Source organism: Echinops telfairi, unplaced genomic scaffold (genome assembly GCF_000313985.2).
Source record: "Echinops telfairi isolate 266 unplaced genomic scaffold, ASM31398v2 ScPeMD7_7412;HRSCAF=8450, whole genome shotgun sequence".
Classification (NCBI taxonomy): Eukaryota; Metazoa; Chordata; class Mammalia; order Afrosoricida; family Tenrecidae; genus Echinops; species Echinops telfairi.
Window position 1 is genome coordinate 10,187,161 of NW_022111312.1, and position 11,741 is coordinate 10,198,901.

General features: G+C 52.1%; 1 long non-coding RNA gene across 1 annotated transcript in view; it reads left to right on the top strand.

Moving 5' to 3' along the window:
- The window catches only part of LOC123522457, a 50,830-nt gene extending 40,628 nt beyond the window's left edge, over positions 1-10,202 (top strand). Inside the window, exons 2-3 of the long non-coding RNA XR_006680728.1 lie at positions 2,641-2,736; positions 10,084-10,202. This is a non-coding gene — a long non-coding RNA (uncharacterized LOC123522457). The remainder of the gene's footprint in view (positions 1-2,640; positions 2,737-10,083) is intronic.
- The last annotated feature ends 1,539 nt before the right edge of the window (positions 10,203-11,741 follow it).

Genomic DNA, 11,741 nt, shown 5'->3' on the forward strand with positions numbered 1-11,741 from the left:
TTATAAATTATCAAGGGTTCATGAGGGAGGGGGAGCAGGGAGGGAGGGGAAAAAATGAGGAACTGTTACCAAGGGCTCAAGTAGAAAGCATATGTTTTGAGAATGATGATGGCAACAAATGTAGAAATGTGCTTGACACAACGGATGGATGGATGGATGGTGATAAGAGTTGTACGAACCCCCAATAAAATGATTTTTTAAAAAAAGCAAAGCTGTCCCTTTGAGGACTAAGGTGTGCCTGACCCAGGCCAAGCTATTTTCAATGGCCTCATATGCCTGCCTAAGCCGGACAAGGAATAAGGAGGATGGAGAATTGAAGTCTTTGAATCACAGCGTTGGCAAAGAATACCACAGACTGTCAGAGAAACAAACAGATCTGTGTTGAAAGAATGATAGCTCCTTAGACGTGAGAATGGCCACCCTGCACCTCATGTCCTGGGAGCATGCCATCAGGAGGGACCGGTTGCTGGAAAGGAGCACCGTGCTTGGTGAAGAAGAAAGGGAAAAAGAGGAAGAGCCTGGAGGAGATGGCCTGACCCGGTGGCTGCAACAGCGGCCCAATCGTAGGAGAGATTTTGAGGGGCGTTCGGTGTCTCATCCTGTTCTACATTGGGTCACTACGAATTGCAAATGTTCAATTGTTTGTTTGTTTGTTTGCAGAACCACCAAACTTTTCCACAGTAGTTGTACCCTTTCGACTTGATTTACTTTTGAATAATGAATGCAAGCCTAAGAGAATGTGGGCATTTGGTTCAAATCTCAGTCCTGCTGCTACTGGTATCCTTAGACAAATTCCAGAAACCACCAGTGGCCTTAGTTGTGGGGTACCAGTCCCCACAATTGAACAGGTCCAAGGGGTGGTTGTGTCATTGAGGGGTAAAATTAAAGAGCCATCGCACAAGATAAAGCACGTGAGTGCTCACCTCCAGGGCTGCCATGACTTCAGGAGCCAGGTCCACACACAGAGAGAGAATAGATTGCCAACCAAGGCTTATATGCCCTCCAGGGGCATGAAAGTCCCTTTAATTACAGGTAACCACATGTGTTAACGGGGAGGGGTTGTACAATAGGCAGACATGTAACAGAAGGGGGATGAGCTAGGGGTGTGCACAAATGCAATAGGAAGGGGAGGCACCAGGGGCACACGTGACGGGAAGGCACGCACGTAACAAGAGAGGCAGACTTTAGAGGCAAATGGTAACCTAACCTTGGTTGTCCCTGAGTTGGCTTGACCTTAGGCGTCTTTGGGCTCTCCTTCAGGGGAACAATGCATTATCCTTATCGGAAGGGAGTGGGCCCTACTTACAGTGGGACAGACACTAGGGTCTGATTGCCTTAGATGACTGACAACCTTCAGACAGATAACCTTCGATCAGTTGACCTCCAAGTGTATAGTCAGTGACTATGTGTTTGAAAACAGCACCTTAGATTTGGCATAATTATGGAGGGACATCGTGGGGAATAACTTTTCCTTGGGAGAATGTGAATGGGATGCATCTCCAACCCATGAACGTGAAGGTTCCTTCCACGGGAGCCTTGGCCTCCCAGACTCCTTAACGTACAAATGTTGAGTTTGTCTACGTACACTCTCTTCCTGGTTCTCTTTCCCAGACTTAGTTTTTTATTTGTTTTTATTTGGAAAATAGAGATATTAATCCTTATAACACAAAGCCTTTGGGGGGTTTTGGTGAGATCATGCACTTTAGCGCCTACCACTGGGCCGTGCTCCGTGCCTGCCCCACAAACCTATGACCTACTGGTGCTCGGGGCCAGGTTGAAATGCACAGGGGGAACATGTTGGCTGGGTCCGAGATACCGTGGTGAGTCGTCATTGTCATGTGCATGCTCAGCCCCTGTAAGTCACGTGGCTTGGTGCCACCATGTGAGGGTGCAGGCTTGAGGGGCAAGAACGTTCTAGAGTTGAGGCCATTATGACTCTGGTCGGCTCACCTGGGCTGGAGCTCCTGGCCCTGAACCACTCAGGTGTGTGCTCCTGCGAGAAGGGGCAGACCACCTGAAAAACTCAATGTTCTTTTGCCCTGCAACTCTCGGTCTCACAGCATGTGGGCACAGGTGTCAGGGTGAGTGAGAGAGAATGGCAAGGCTTTGTAGAAGTTCATCCGAGGTGCTTTGACCTGTCCGTTTTGAAAAAGGAAAATTGTGGTCAAACGTATAGCAGAGTTTGCCTTTTTGTCCACTATTACATGTAAAATCGGTGGCTTGATCTTTGGAGGCTTTGCGTGGCTGTGAGGACCCAAGGGGAGTCCAAGGAGGCTGGGTTCCCTGGGCAATCCGTAGTCTTGCCTGTGGGCAGTCTGGGCCCAGGGGAGACGGACCGAAGGGGAAAGAGACAGACCAGGGAACAGGCAGCACAAAGGCCTTCCAAGTGCAAAGCAGGAGCGAGCTGAGCCGGTGAACCCGGAACCTGGGCCAGCCTTGTAGAGTTTTGGGCTTGATCTGAGCGCAGCAGGAAGCCATTGAAGCGGAGAGTGGCATGGTCTTTATAGTCCTACACTGAGCATTCGTTTGCCTGGCTTTTTCATTCCGATGGAAAGGGGGAGCCGGGGAAAAAGGTTTTGTACTCCATACCTACCCTACTAATTTTTTGTTTGTCCCCCCTCCCCAATTTTTTATTTTTAGAAGTAGAAAATGACGGCGTGATGCAATAGACGTTTCTTTCCAGAATGAATTGTGCTAACAGAAGTAACTGGCACCACGTTCGGCACACTTGACCCAGTGAGTTTTTTACCGCTCCTACTTCCAGTCCACAATTCCTGCTGTTCCAGCAACACCAAAGGGGACCAGGCCTTCCTACGGAGTAAAGACACACTGCCCTTGGAACTTGCCCATTGAGAAATCTGAATTGGTTCAAAAGCTCCAAGGGTGACAATTTCACCAAATTATGATTCAAATAGTAGTAACCTCCCCACATGCAACCTATGGTTTGACTTATAAAAATATAATTTGCATTCGAGTCCTTTAGCGCACACTCATTGCCTAACGCAGGCCCCAGGGTCACACGGCCAGGGGCTTTGTCTACGCTGTCCCACACTGAGAGATTACCACGTGGTTGGCCTCTTACGCAGTGGGCTTTCTACCAGTGCTGAATTGGTTTCAATATTGGTAGATGGTTTTGCATTCTGGGCACAATCTGAAGTCAGGGGCATCGGTTCCATAGTTCTCTCTGTAGTTGTTAACATGAATTCTGATAGCATGAAAAAGCTTGTTCTCCGAATTATATTTAGCTCATACAAACTCTACTGCACAATTATGTTGTAAAGCGGAATTAGGATTTATCTTTAAGTTGTGATTATAGTCTTGGGGAAAGGTGAACATGGAGAAAGATCCACGTAGTCATGGCAGATCATGTTATTAATTTCGCTCCTTTTTCTTGTTTCATGTGGAACAGATAGCTACAAGAGGCATATGGTAGGTGTATCCGTCCGGGTCCTAGTCAGAAATACATGTCAGGCCCAAATTAGATAATTCAGCAAGGGCTGTCTCAAGGGACTGTTGACAACAGTTGGGGCAACTTGTAGGGAAACCAGGAGGGGGAGTGAAGCTGGGGCAGAGGCGTAATGGATCTGAAAGAATGATCAAAACTCTCTCTAGAACAAGAGAGCTGTGTGCAGAGGGCTGTGCCTTGAGAAGGCTGGCGACCTGTTTTCAGAAGACACACCCTACCTGAGGTGACCCGGCAGGGATGGAAGGGAGACTGAATGAACCCTTCACCCACCCTCACCCTCGCCTGCTGCTCTCCAGTCTCCAACTGCTGCCCGCTCTCCTTTGTCAGCCCAGCTAGAGGCTGGAGGGCAAAGGAGTCGATGGCGTCCACTGTAGGTCAGCTCCCAGGGCAGAGCAGGAGGACGGACGAGGGTGGAAAAGTGGGTCTGGACGGATGAATGGAAATGATCTGCTACCGCAGGCTGCAGGGAATACTATAAAAGAGCGGGTATTTTACGGGGGCACTGTGACCTTGAGGAAATGACCTCTAACAATAGGCTCTGGGTTACTGTAACCAGAATACTCTAAAATGCATCATCTGCTGGGGCTTGTTCAGAATAGTAAATATGACCCCATGGGTCATAAAATTCAGGGGCCCTGATGGCGCTGTGGACGGGGGGTGGGCTGCTAACTACAAGGTTGGTGGTTCTAACCCACCAGCCTCTCCACAGGGGAAAGATGTTCGTCTTAGGAACCCTGTGGAACAGGAATAGACTCGGTGGCAGTGGGTTTGGCCACCACATACACTGGTTTGCCCGGAAGCAAGAGAGTGAGGGCCAAGCACACCTGTCCGGCAGTTCGTGGCTGGCCACGTGGCACCTGTTCAGGTGGTCGCTGGACGGATCTGCCGGTGCAGCTCTGATGAATGGAGTGAGCCGTGGCCCCGGCTTTTCTGAGCCTGAAATCAAGGTCCTTCTTCACCGGAGGTCCTCTCGGGAAGGGGAGGGGGTGGGCCTCCTTCGGTGACAAAATGTGCGACAAGCAAATCCATTCGTTCCACTCATTTCCTCTCGGAGAACAGCGATCCTCGAGCGTTACATAATCGAATCTTCATGCCTCGCTGGTTGTTCTGTCCTCCTGAGGAATTGGCAGATGGTGCCAGCGCAGAGACCCGCGCAGATGCCTCGCAAGCCGTGCGGCAACAGGAGAGCTGCCCGGCGTATCTGCCTGTTTGTTGGGGGGGGGGGGGGGGGGTCCCTCGCTGGAATTTGCCTCCCTGGATCCGAGGGCTCTGGGGCTTTCTTTCCTCAGGCACACCTGGCTTCTGCCTTCGGAGCTCATTGCAAAATACATTGGGAATGCCGAAGGCAAATTTTTAAAAAAAGTGAAACACAAAGGGCCGAGACTTGGCCAGGTCGTGTCGAATGGCCCTCTCCCATCAGCCAGTGGTAGATCCTCAGTTTGAACTTCCTCGCCCAGCCTGGCCTCAGGCACCGCCACAGCCCAGGAGCAGTCAGAGTAGAGATGTGCTCCATAAGGTCTCTGGATTTCTCTCCAGAAAAGCAAGTCACGTGCCCGCAGACGGGCTCGGTCCCCAGATAGGACAAGTGCCTGGCATCCGCCTGAAGGTCGGCGATGGTTTTGTAGATCAAGGAGAGTGAGCTCTGAACTCGGGGAAAAGAGGAGCCAGCCTCCCAGCTGGGTCCCTGCAAACCCTCCTCGGGGAGCTGCCCTGGCAAAGGCACCGCCGTCCTCTCTCAGCCAAATGACCGCTCCCCAGAGGCAGATGGTTGGTTGCAGATGTCCTGCAGTGGGGACAGTGCTGATCCTGAGGACTGGGGGAAGCTGGCTTGTTCTGGCATTGCCTTCCCCTGGTTCCAATGCTGAAAGCCTCCCCAACTGCTTGGCAAATCGTCCGCAGCTGATAGTCCCGTCGGCTGAGTGGGTCTTGTTTTAGCTGCTCTCCCGAGGAAGTCTCCATTTCCATGCTGCAGCAGCACGAGCTTTCTCTGCCAAACGCCATTTGGTTCCCACCATGCTGTTCTGGGAGGTCTGCTCCGTGGAGGGCCAGGCACCACTCCCACGCCCCCACGGCATATGGAGCCGCCCTTCTCGCAGGGAGGCCTCATGAAGCACTCGGATTTGGGGTGGACTCCCCCTCCCCGGCAATTAAAACACACAACCCTCCAGCCTGTGGTGAAAAAGCAGGCCTGGTCCTTAAAGGGCACCTGGCCACTCAGGATCCCAGTTGTATATATATGTGTATGTATATACATATCTTTATGTAGATGGATATTATATACGTACGATATCTATACACCACAGAAATGACCTCTCTGAGGGAGAAGGCCAAAACCAGCCGAGAGAGATCCCCTCTCAATGCCATCTCTTCCCACTGCGTCCAAACACAGGGGCTACCGCTTGGGCGACTTCCTACCTAGACTGGAAGGACAAATGACATCCAGAAACCCAAGTCGCAGAGGAACCAATTTGCGACAGCCGTGCCCTCTTACTGCAGGTGTTCACTCGCCACTCTTGAAAAGCATAGTGCGTGGCCCTAAGGTGTTTCAGGAGTGGGCGCGACTCACTAGCCTTGTCTGGATGCCCTGTCCTGCTCGCTTGAGTTTTAGTGATTTCTTTTTCTTTCTCTTCTTAAGTGGTCATTTGCATGCCATGACATGTACAGTCTTCAGTGTACATCTCTGACCAATACACATACCCTTGGCACTCAGGCCCTTCCATTTTTCTTTTAAAAATCTTTGAATCCTCTTAAGTGACGAGTGTCTGGTTCTTCTCACAGTCCACAGACTGGCACCATTCCCCTTCCAACCAAAACCGAACTCACTGCCATAAGCCAAGGGCCGCTCATAGCCAGCCCTGGAGGAGAGAGTAGACGTGTCCCTGTGGGTTCCCAAGACTGTCACTCTTTTGGGGAGCAGAAAACCTCATCTCTCTCCCATGGAGTGGCTGGTGGGTTTGAACTGCTGGCCTTGTGGTTAGCAGCACAACACATAGCCCACTAGACCATCAATGTTCCTTCCTTTCCCCCAACCACCACCCCACCATCCAAAAAAAAATTAATCTCATCCAATGTCCTCCTGAATCCCCCAATCACTACAGAGGGCTCAGAGCCGTAAGCTGTGTTTGTAATCCCCGCTTTCTGAGACCTCGCAGAGATTTTGTCATCTGAAAACAAGAGGGAGATTAAGTACAGAATCTGATTCTGACAGCAGCAGGAAGGAGTGAGGCAGACAAGCGACATCGCAGAGAATTAATTCGTCGCCGGTGTGCAAATGCGCTGCTACCTGATTTATCCCAGACGCTAAGCCTGCCCTGCGGTCTGGGCCAGGAAAGCAGCTTGCCCCTGGGACACGGCATTGTCAGGCTGAGAGATGCTACTGGGAGCTCCGTGGACATTTGAGGAGCTGTGATGCTCACCCTGCCCTCTTCCATCAGAGTGAAGCCTCGGAGAAACAAGAGCGAAGACAGCTAAACGCACCAGTGCCCCTGAGATGACTAGTGGATTTGGCCCCATCTTCTCTAGCTGACCACCCCTGTGTCATCCCACGGCTCCCAAACAGGTCATCTATGACTTCCTTTCCGCCAAGGGTTAGGTAGTCAATAGTGTATCGCTTAAGAGTTCAAACTTGGGTGCCACTGAAAGGCAAATAAAGAAGACTGCCTGTGACCGTACCCTTCAAGCTGTCAAAGGGCAGGCAATCTCAAAAGGATAGTCTTTCAATGATTTCCACCCAACAGGGGACTTGGTAGTAACTATGAACCCACAGCGTCATGGTGATTCCAACTCACAGTGACCTAGGACAGATAGGACAGAGCCCAGCTGCTCCGTAGGGTTTCTGAAATGGAATCTTTCTGGAAGCAGATAGTCTCATCTCTCGTCGATGAAGAAGCTGGGAGGTTTGAACCGGTGACCTTGTGGTTAGCAGCTAACAGTGAACCCACAGAGCCACCAAAGGTCCTTGTCATTACTGCATGTTCATTCTACCTCACTATTGGTGAGGCCAAGTACTCTCATTTTCCACATCCAAGACTTCCCATGTCAAAAGGATGATGTTTCTGGAATCTCGCCGGCCTCTGACCGGCCTCTCCATGTAGTCTTCATTGTCTCCCCACCAGGTTCGCTCCCCATGAAGGCGGGCACAGTGCTTGCCCTGTGTACTGCTCGCCCTGCCGTGCTAGCACACCAGGGACCCTCAATCCAGCTTGTAAAGTAAATGAACTTGAATCCCTAACTGGTTTCCTTGCCTTTAGTCCTCTTCTCATTCACTCCCACAAATGCGTCAATGTCACCTGAAGAAAAAGAAAAAACTCCGAGAAGGACCAAAGTCAAACTCACTGCCATCGAGGCAGTCCTGACTCAGAGACCGGATAGAACAGGGTGGAAGCGCCCGTGTAGGCTTTGGAGACTGTGACTCTTTACAGGAAGAGAAATCTCAGAGTTTGCTTGCAGAGCGGCTGGTGGGTTCCAACTGCTGACCTTGCAGTTCGCAGCCTAATTCATAACCACTGGGCCACCAGGATTCCTATTAAACCTCGTTGGGGGTGGGGGTGGAGGTGGGGAACAAACAAACAAAAATCCTTGGATTCTCAATGGTCCATAGAATAAAGTTACAGACCCTTGAAAATCACACTCAAGATCATTCCCAGTGTAGTCTCATCCACCGTGGGCAGCTATCCCAACCTCACGCTCCCTCCCCAGTGGTTTACCGAGCACTCCGTGCAGGGTTGCATCCTCCCAAGCCACCCTTCGGGCTGTTTCCTCTGCCTGGAATAGCCTTCCTTTTACTCTTCTTACTCATCCAGTAGAATGCCACCTGCCCTTTAGAACACGGCTCAGACGTCACTTTCTCTAACACCTTCTCCAGTTCCACCGAGCAAAGGTTCTTCTTTGGGGTGCCCATTTAACCGAGCTGCTAATCCCTTGTTTACATGGCTCTCCTTCTACCAAAGTTCTTTATTGGGGGGGGGGGGTGAGCTCCAGGAGAGCCAGGGCTGACTCTGCCTGATCTTAGTGTATCTCCCACATCTGACCATCTCTCCCCGCCCCCACCCTGATCACTCTAGTCCCAGCTCCTGCCAGCTCTCATCTGTCATCTGACCGGCTCCAGATTGCCACCCTGACTTGCTACTAAGCAGCCAATCATTCTTCAATAATGTGAACAACCAGATGCGACTGTTCTACTACAAGCCTGCTAATGGCTTCGCTCCGCACTTAGAAAAAGCTCCGAAGCCCTTGATTTCCGGACCCCTGCTTTCCTCTCCAACCTCCTCTCTCCCTTTCTCCTCCTTGCCCGTCCCAGGCCCACTGGTCTCTCTGAGTTTTGGTTATCTCATTCTGCCACAACAGAAACATCACCACCACCACCAAACCAAACGGCAGACCCATTGCCATTGAGGCATCTGCCTTCACAAACAGAAACGTATTTTCTCACAGGAGAGGAGGCTGGAAGTCTGCATTCAGAGGGCTGGCTCTAGGGGCTGGCTTTCCATGTTGGCTCTGCCGGAAGGTCCTGATCTTTTGTTGCGCTTCTGCTCCTGGACTGTCTGCACGTGGCTTGTCTCCCCACCTCTACTGCTCTTCTTCTTGGCTTCATTTTATATCCTTTTATATCTCAAAAGAGGTGCCCTGGTGGCATAGCGGTTACACGTTGGGCTGCTAACCATGAGGTCAGCTGTTTGAAACCACCAGCCACTCCATGGGAGAAAGATAGGGCTTTCTCCTCCTGGAAAGAGTTACTGTCTTTCCAGGGGCCACTCTATCCTCTCCTATAGGGTCTCTATGAGTTGGCATCAAATTGAGGCATTGAGTTTGTTTGTTTTTTAATATCTCAAAAGAGAATGACTCAAGACATACCCTGCATGAATATTGCCTCATTGAGATAAGCCAAGAAAAACTCGATTTCCAAATATTTTGCACTCTCCCCCACTGCCAGGAAAGCTCCTCTCTTTCACTCCGGTCTCTGCTCCCAAGCCACCCCCTCCGAGAAGCCTTCTGGAAAATCACTCTCCATTCCTGCTTTCTTGCCTTGCTCGATTTCTCTCCACGTCTCCACGGCATTCAATGCCCTGGTGCTAACGCACCACCATGTATGTATGTGTGGATGTTGCTTTCCTCACACCGGGTCTCTAGTACCTAGAACAAAGCCAACAGCTATCTTGTCAATTCTGATTCATGGTTCGCGGCCCTGTGTGGCCGAAGACAACTGCTCCAGAGGATTTCCAAAGCTGTCTACCTTCCAGAAGCCGACTGCCTCAGTTTTCTCCTGCAAAGGGGGCGGTGGACTCCAAGGCCTGACGTTGCAGTGAGCGGCCCACCACTTACCCCACTGGGCCTCCAGGACTCCTTGGGTCCAGAATAGGCCCGCCATATACACTTTCTGAGTGAATCTTTTGCTTCTCCTGGGCCTAGTCTAGTACCTGGCTCTGCAAGTGTTTAAGGAGTGGCTACCTTCATGGGTCTGCAAATGAAACAGAACCCCAAGATCTAAGAACGTTAACCCAGTGAAGTGGCTCTCTCTGTTGGCGCCACAAACACAATTCTGAATGATTTCCTCTGATGGCCACCCGTGACATCATCAGACTCAGCTCTTTTCTTTCTTTCTTTTTTTTTTTTTTCAGAAGCCAGCTGGTGACCAAGGTCATGCCCAAGAATATTTAGAGAGTTTCAAAAAGGCAACCAAGAGTGGCAGAGCAGGGACTCAGAATATCCATCGGCCAGCTGCCTCTCACCAGCTCCGACAAGGTATGTGACCTCCTGCGATTTGTACTGAAGGCACACCTGTGATGGATCCGGCCAATCACTGATGACGCTGACGGTGTCGGGCTCCAAACCTGAGAGATGGGCCCTTTCCAACTTGTCTGTCCGGGTGGTTGTGTGCCCACCCATGCCAGCTGCACCAGGACTGGGGCTTTAGGACCCTGTGGGGTCACCACAGGGCAGTTGAGTCTTCCAGATAGCCGGGCTCGAAACACTGTGCCATTCTGCCCCTGTTCACTGTCACCTCCAGGTAGTGACGTCTCCCACTCTGCCTCGTGTGCTGGATTTCCTGTATGTGGGTAAGTCAGAGAAGGCAGAGGGCAGTGCAGAGAAAGGTGAACCCTGGGCATGTGGCATTGAGTCACCTCTCTGGCCGTGCTTCAAACAAGGCCAGAAGGTAGACAGGTTGCACCCTGTTGTCATGGCTGGGTACTACCAGGGTGAGACAGGGCCGGTACCAGGCCTCATAAACACACACATACTCTCACACAACCTTCTTTGACTCTCAAGCATCTTATTAATGAACAAGCATGCTGGACTGCTAAACCCTGGGCTTGGCCCTTTGTGCACCTTCTGAAGTTGCTCTCCAGGACAGGACGTTCCCTACAGCTCTGAGTGGAAAGGGAGGTTCAGTGTAGTGAAGGCAAGTTCCACACGGTAGGTGAGCTGTGTGCTGCAGTCCCCGGTTTATGACCAAGAGCTGGGGCTTTTCCAGGAGCTAGTGAGGCCTGCAGGGGAGAACTGACAAGAGCGCTGGAAGGGCAGCAAATGGGTCCCACCTGAGACTGACCAGCACTGATCTCTGCCCAGCCCAAGTACTGCAGGCGATGCCTGGCTTCCTGGGTATTTATTGGCGATTTCCCAGAGTCACCCTAAGCCCCATTCCATGTTTCCCAAGCCATCCTGGTCCCATTCCATGGCATACCAGGGTCGTCCTAGTCCCCCATTGTGGTGTGAGGTATGAAGGGAAGCGCCCACCGAGCAGTGCCTGCCCTCCCAGCCCCGATCTCCACGCCATTCTGGCCGCTGTGTGGCGCGCAGTGGGGCCCCCTGACCTTCGGCTGGTTCCCTGGACCGCTCTCTCCTTTCAAAGCTGCATCCCATTCCATGTTTCCCAAGCCATCCTGGTCCCATTCCATGGCATACCAGGGTCGTCCTAGCCCCCCATTGTGGTGTGAGGTATGAAGGGAAGCGCCCACCGAGCAGTGCCTGCCCTCCCAGCGCCATTCTGGCCGCTGTGTGGTGCGCAGTGGGGCCCCCTGACCTTCCGCTGGTTCCCTGGACCGCTCTCTCCTCCTTTCAAAGCTGCATCCCCTGGGGAGTACGCCTGTGCATTTCGGGAGGTCCGGGCAGCGCCAGGGGTCTGCAGGCGCCTCCAGACGCGACAGGAGGTGTTGCTGGTCCCACCAAGGTCTCTGCCTCTCGGGGGACACTCGGCCGAGCCCCTCCGCTAGCGCTCCGGGTTCTGCGCGGCAGCGCCCTCTGGGCCACCCGGAAGCGGGGCTCCCCGCGCGCGCGG